The 7,517-nt window shown below is 32.8% G+C and overlaps 1 pseudogene; it reads left to right on the top strand.

The window, feature by feature from the left end:
- Positions 1–5,489: 5,489 nt before the first annotated feature.
- LOC141521031 (heat shock factor-binding protein 1 pseudogene) lies at positions 5,490–6,875 on the top strand (annotated as a pseudogene).
- The last annotated feature ends 642 nt before the right edge of the window (positions 6,876–7,517 follow it).

The following is a 7,517-nucleotide window of genomic DNA, read 5'->3' as shown; positions in this document are numbered from 1 at the left end:
AATAAAGAAAATAACAGCAATGAGACAACATCAAAATTTAGGATGCAGTCAAAGAGAAAATTTATATATATATATATATATATATATATATATATATATATATATATATATATCTAATTAAATCAATAAAATCATGAATAAAATAGTAGTTCAATGAAACTAAAAAAACAGAAAAAGAACAAATTAAGGCCACTCAATTAAAGAACAAATTAGAAATCTTGAAAAATCAAAGGAGAGATTAATAAAATGTAAAGTAAAAAAACCTCTGAATAAATATAGAAGCTAGCTTTATGAAAAAATAGTTAAAATAGATAAACTATTGTTTGATTTGATTTAAAAAGGAAAGAAGAAACCAAATTGCTAGTATTTAAAAAAAGGATTGAATTTATCACCAATGAAGAGGAAATTAAGACACTTGTTAGGAATGTTTTGTCTATTTAATTAGGTATAGATCAAATTTCACACCATATACCAAGAGAAAGTCAAAATGCATACATGATTTAAACATAAAGGTTGATGCCTCAAGAAAATTAGGAGAGCATGGAATAGTTATAATATAATAATAAAGGGATAATTTATGACTAAACAAAAGATAGAGAGTATTATAAAATGTAAAATAAATAATTTTGATTATATAAAATTAAAAAGGGTTTTGCACAAACAAAACCAATGCAATCTAAATTATAAGAAAAGCAAAATGATGGGAAAATATTTTGCAACAATTATCTCTGATAAATACCTCATTTCTCAAATATATAGAAAACTGTGTCTGATTCATAAAAATATAAATCATTCTTCAATTGATAAATGGTCAAAAATATCAACAGGTGGTTTTCAGATAAAGAAATCAAGGTTATCTATAGTCATATCAAGAAAATGCTCTAAATCTCTAATGATTAGAGAAATGCAATAAAGAAAACTCTTAGGTAGTATTCCAAACCAATCAAACAGGCTAATATGACAAAAAGAAAAAAGAAAAATGATTGATGTTGGAGGCATGCAGGAAAACTGGGACACTAGTGCATTGTTGATGGAGTTTTGAATTACTTCAACCATTTTGGAGTGCAATTTAGAATTATGTCCAAAAGACTATAAAACTGTGCACATTTTTGATTCAGCCATGCCACTCCAAGGTCTATATATCAAAGACATAAAAAAAAAGAAGGAAAGTACTTATTCATACAAAAATATTTATAGCAACTCTTTTTATAGTGGCAAAGAATTATAAATCTAAGGGATGCCCATCAATTGGAGAATGGCTGAACAATTTATGGCATATGATTGTAATGGAATATTATTGTGCTATAAGAAATGACAAGCAGGATCATTTCAGAAAAACCTGGAAAGATTTATATAAACTAATGCAAAGTGAGGTGAGCAGAACCAGATAAACATTGTATACATTAACAGGGATATGGTTCAATGAAGAGCTGTGAATGACTTAGTTAATCTCAGGAATACAATGATTCAAAAACATCTTAAAGGAATACTGATGAAGCAAACTATCTGCCTCCAGAGTAAGAACTGATATTGTTTGAATATAGACTGAACATATTATTTCACACTTTTATTAATTTTTTTCTTTTATTTCAGTCTTATGCAAAATAACTAATACATGATTGCACATAAATAACCTATGTCTGCTTGCTTACGGTCTCAGAGAGGGAGTGAGGGCTGGGGAGGAAGAAGGAATAGAATTTGGAACTGAAAAAAATGGAAAACTCTTTTAACATATATTAACATAACATTTTAACGTAATTAGGGGGAAATATATATATTAATATAAACAAAACACAATAATGATTTAAGAAATCTGATCAAAGCAATGACCAGTATGTCTCTAGGGAAGCTATGAGGAAGCATATTGTCTACTTACTTATAGAGAGAGAGATGATCAATTCAAAGTACAAAATGAAGCATACATTTTCAGATATTGCAGTTATTTGGATCTTCCTTCCTTCCTTCCTTCCTTCCTTCCCTCCTTCCCTTTCCTTTCTTCCTCCCTCCTTCCTTCTTTCTCTTTCTCTCTAATTATCTCTCTCTCTCCCCCTTCCTTTCTGTATTTATATGTGTGTTACAAAGCTTCTTTTTCTTTTTCATTTTTCTGTTTTAATTGAGGTTTGAAGAGGCAAGTGGAAAGGGACCAAGCATAATGATATCAAAAAAAGAAGAAAATAAAAATATCATTGAAAGAATTAGAAAAGCTATGCATAGGACATTTGAAAGGAAGCACAGAAGAGAACAAAAGTTTCAAATGCAACATGCTAAATTTATTACATATTTTTGTTTTTGGAGTCTGACTCTCTCATCTGGGTGGAAGTGCAGCATCCATGATCCTGATGTCAATGTTGATTCATGTGGGAGCTTTAACTGCTATTTTTTTTCTGATTTTTTTTTTCTGATCTAGGCTGGTTTGACCTTCTTTGGAGAGCCTTGTACTCTCCCTCTTTGCTTCACTATTCTAGGAACTCACCAAATTGGTGTTGAACTATGCGTAAGGATACAATTCAGAACTCCTGTACTGAAGCAATCCACCAGCTCAGCTTCCCCTAAAAACAAACACTACACATTTGCATCATCTCTGACTACTATTAAAACTTCAAACTGTATTGAATCTTTTGAAACATCCTGCACCTTCAAAAAGCAAAAACCAAAATCCCCCAAGGTGTATGGAATAAAGATTAAGGGTTTTATAAACAGCCATCTTTTGATGTTCTACTTTATATATTAAAATGCTTTTTTGGGGGATATTTATTAAGTTCAGAATAAAAAAATAAAAAAGAAAAATAACAATAAAGAAAAAACTACTATTTATCTTGTGTTTAAGATTTGCCAAATGTTTTGTATATGTTATCTCACTTGAGTCCATTCAAGTCATAGAATCACAGAACATCTGTGCTGGAAGAAGTTTCCAAGTTCACACTAAGATCAACCTTTACCTGAACAAAAACACTCAGCCTCCACGTAAGAATCTCCAGTTGGGGAATAGACACCATCTTCCTAGATCAATCTACTTTTTTGCTTTTTTAGATTTTTGCAAGGCAATGAGGTTAAATGGCTTACCCAAGGTCACACAGCTAGGTAATTATTAAGTGTCTGAGGCCGGATTTGAACTCAGATATTCCTGACTCCAGGGCCAGTGCTCTATCCACTGCGCCACCTAGCTACCCAATCAATCTACTTTTGAGTAACTCTAATTGTCAGCATACTTTTCATTGTATCACTCAGAATCTACTGCTCTTCAATATCTGACCCTTGTTCCTAGTTATGTCTTCTGGGTGCAGGGAGAACCAGTTGAATCTTACTTCTATGTGACAGCCTAAGGAATTCTATTCTTACTGGGTACCTAAGTGAATCCCAAGTTGGACACAGACTGAGACCAAACATATTACCCATTGTGGCAAAGGGAAAATTATTTTGTATTTTTTTTTGAACAAAGCAAAATGGGAGTGGGGGCATGTGATAAGTCTTGGAATAAAAGATAAGGCTAAAGGAAGTTAGCTTCAGGCATTTCTGATGAATTAAAGGCCTCCAATGCAAAATGAGAAATGAGGCTGGACTGTAGTCAAGAGTCCTGGGAAAGTGCTGAGTTAGGTCTTTTTCTTCCAGTTTAAAGTACAAACATTCCTGACTTTGGAAATGAAGCAGAGATGTTTCTGGCAAGGCAGGACCAACAGCTAGAGAACAGCTGAAATATATTGGGATAAGACAGCCTCGGGAATGAGAGCCCTGCTCTCCCTACCTCCCTACTTCCCCAAGGTTTCCCATGAGTCAGTGGGCTATTCTAAATATTGGATAAATCAGAAACCAAGTGGAGGACAGAGATAACTAGTAGTCCATGAGTTAGATTCCTTATGAAAAAAAAATTCTTTATATATAAGAAGTTTCTGAGGCAGTTGGGTAATATAGAATGCCAGGCCTATTAGTCAGGAAGACCTGTCACTTGATCCCTGTCTACTTCAGTTTCCCAAACTGTCAAATGGGAATATTAATAGTATTTACCTCACAGGGATGTTGTGAAGATGAAATGAGATAATATTTATGAAGTACTTATAAATATCAGTATATCTGACATATAGTAAATACTTAATAAATGGTTATTCCCATTTTCGTCATTTTCCCCTAAGAAAGACTTCATTGGCCACAAATGGGTTAAAGAATGCTTTGTGAAAATAGTAGCATTTGGGGGTGGCTAGGTGGCACAGTGAATAGAACACCGTCCTTGGAATCAGGAGTACCTGAGTTCAAATGTGACCTCAGACATTTAATTACTTAACTGTATGGCCTTGGGCAAGACACTTAACCCTGTTTCCCTTGCAAAAACCTAAAAAAAAAATAGTAGCATTTTGTATTTCTGGCTTATAGGATAGAAAGTACTTTGATTATTGAGGTATTTCCTCAATGCATTTTTTACCTTGGGATGAGTTGGGGTAATAGCATCATTTCAACTTATAACAAGTGGATCTGACCAAAGATAGGGATGATACCACAAATCCAGTTCAAATCCAGTCTCAGACACTTACTAGCTATGTGTCCCTGGGCAAGATAGTTAATCCTGTTTACCTCAGTTTCTTTATTGGTAAAATGAGCTGGAGAAGGAAATGGCAAACCACTTAACTCTTCCTGCCAAAAAAAAAAAAAGGCTCTTCCCCCAAATCTCAAAACCATCTAATGGGGTAAGGAAGAGTCAGGCATGAGGGAACAATGCCAAAATGAATTTTATTTTGAATATATTGAGTTTGTGATGGTCCAGGTACTCGGTCATTTATGTGTTTATACAAATACTCACATATACTTTTATGCATATTGGGTACATTTACAGCCAAGTGGTACAATGAATAGAATACCAGACCAGAATTTAATAGACTCATCTTTCTGAGTTCAAAAGTGGTGACCCTGGGCAAGTCACTGAACACTGTTTGCCACCGTTTCCTCATTTGTAAACTGGAGAAGAGAATCACAAACCCCTTTAGTTTTTTTGCCAAGAAAACCCAAAATGGGTTCAAGAAGAGTTTAATATGATTGAAACAAATGAACAACAAATAATAACTAAACACTGATCATAATTTCTCCTTGCTTATCTGCACATAGACAGGATACAATGATGGTCATAGATTGCTCTCAAATATATGCTCAAATATATGAGCCAAGTAGGACGTGGCTAATTTCTTTAATCCTGCATTAGTTTGAAGATATTAACATCTTTCTTTTTTCTCAAGTTATATACACTATATTTAATAAAATATATTCAAATATAAAATATTATTATATTAAATATTTACATGTTTAATTTTTATACATAAGACCACCAATTAATATTTACTGAACTATGTATTGAAACAAATTGTGTATAACTCAAGGGAAAATGTGAAGATATTGAATGGCTATAACTAGATTTTTATATATTACCAGCAACTTCCATGCAAGAAGTGGCATGAAAAGATTCAATCAGACAGTGTTTGATTGAAAAAAGGGTGATTAATAATAAAATAAGATATGACCAAGAGATATCAGAATCCGATTGGGAAGCTGAGTGCGGTCTGGAGCCGGCGCGATGGCGGAGACGGACCCCAAAACTGTTCAGACCCTGCTCCAGCAGATGCAGGACAAGTTTCAGACCATGTCAGATCAGATTATTGGCCGAATTGATGATATGAGCAGTCGCATTGATGATCTGGAGAAAAACATCGCTGACCTTATGACCCAAGCAGGGGTGGAAGAAATAGAAGGGGAAAACAGAGTACCTGCTACACGTAATAGTTAAAGGTTTTGTTAATCATTTGGAGTGGATTCTGGAAAATATTTTTTACAAGCCAAGAGGTGAATGAACAGCTTTTCTCAACTAACTACTGTGCGCAAACATTTTTTATTATAAGGCTTGCATTCCTCGAATATGCAGTTTAGGTTTCAAAGTGATTTATTTTTTGATTTCTTGTGTGTGGTAGCTTCATAATATAATACATAAAATGTGTAAACATTAGTTAGTAAACTAAAAATTCTGACTACTCTTGGCTAAAATTTAAAAAAATTTTAGTGCATTTTTTTGTCAGGTCATCGGTCGTTCCTTTTGTAGTAGTTTCAGTTTAATAACACATTGCTGTGAGTTTTTTTTAAGAAATATAATGATTTTTTTCAATTGTTATCAGACTCTCTTTGTGAAGTAAAAGACCCAGAGTCTATGGTTTGTGATTCTCAGCACAAAATTACTGTTGTACTAATAATGACTAAATGATATGTTGACCATATTTTTAAAGCAGACAAAATAATTCAAGCATTTTGTATTTAGATGTCTGTCATTACTGTTTCCATGATTGAGAACTGTACCTAAAAATCTACTGTAAAAAGAACTAAAAAAGGAGTGAAATTGATTGACAGTAACTACTGCCACTTTTTAATACACTAGAGGATTTGGATAGTGACAGTATCACAATTCCTCACAAATCTAGGGGCAGAAAATAACCTTCTCTGAATTGCATTCACTGGTTAGAATTTTTGTGTGTCATAACACTTCAGTAATTCATTTATAACATCAAAAGTGCTCACTGTAAGAACTTGAGGGGATTTTAAAACCCATTTAAAATCCATACTTACCTGCGCTACTGATTTTAAAAGCATTTGTTGATTAGAAGAGAAAACAAGTGGCCATTGTGAATCCTTGTTCACTTATTAACTTACTAACTGATGAATGCCCTTATTATAAGCTTGGATTTTTTAAAGAAAAATTGTAGGTTTTGTTGTTTACCTTTTTTCTTACCTAATTCCTTGCACAATAACATTTTTGTAATGGGTTATAGGTGAAATGGAAAATACCAAACATTTTCATCATTTCATATTTTCTCTATGTTTTAATAAAGAGGTGAGGGACAAAGATTGGATATCCAGATGACTTATTTCATCAAATTGCTCCTGTGTTTAAAAAAAAAAGTTAAAGTCAAGATAAAGTTGAAGAATGATATAGAGGTAGAGGGTCATTTTTCCTGAAAAGGAACTTTTAAGTGAATATTTTGTGATTGTAGGAGTAATTTTCTGTACCACCAGATAGTTTATTGTATTGTTATAAATATGAAATAAAGTTATAAAATGACAAAAAAAGAGATATCAGAATCCTTCAATGGTACATATAAAATGCTAAAAAAAAAAAAACCCAGAGAATTCTTTTTTGGAGAGATTCTTTATGGACAATTTATGGAGAGACGGGTGAAAACTGGACAAAAAGAGAAAGCAGGAAAGGGTTACACTTCATATCTATCTATCTATCTTAGATATATATGTAACATTATATGTATTTGCATATATATACATATATGTCTGTGTGTATGTTTCAAAAAACGATCATTGATTAAATATTCACTATGTGTCAGACACTGTCCTAGGTACTGGAATACAAATAGTAAAATTCAATGAAAAATGACTTATTCTCATGCCTATATAAATGAATAAGGAGAATAAATACAAGCAAATGGCCCCCCAAAGCAGGTAAATACAAAGTGATTTAAGAAGGAATGCATTAGAAATTA

The sequence above is a fragment of the Macrotis lagotis genome, chromosome 4 (assembly GCF_037893015.1).
Source record: "Macrotis lagotis isolate mMagLag1 chromosome 4, bilby.v1.9.chrom.fasta, whole genome shotgun sequence".
Lineage (NCBI taxonomy): Eukaryota > Metazoa > Chordata > Mammalia > Peramelemorphia > Peramelidae > Macrotis > Macrotis lagotis.
Note: the sequence above shows the minus strand (reverse complement) of the source record. Positions and strands in the feature narration are given on the sequence as shown.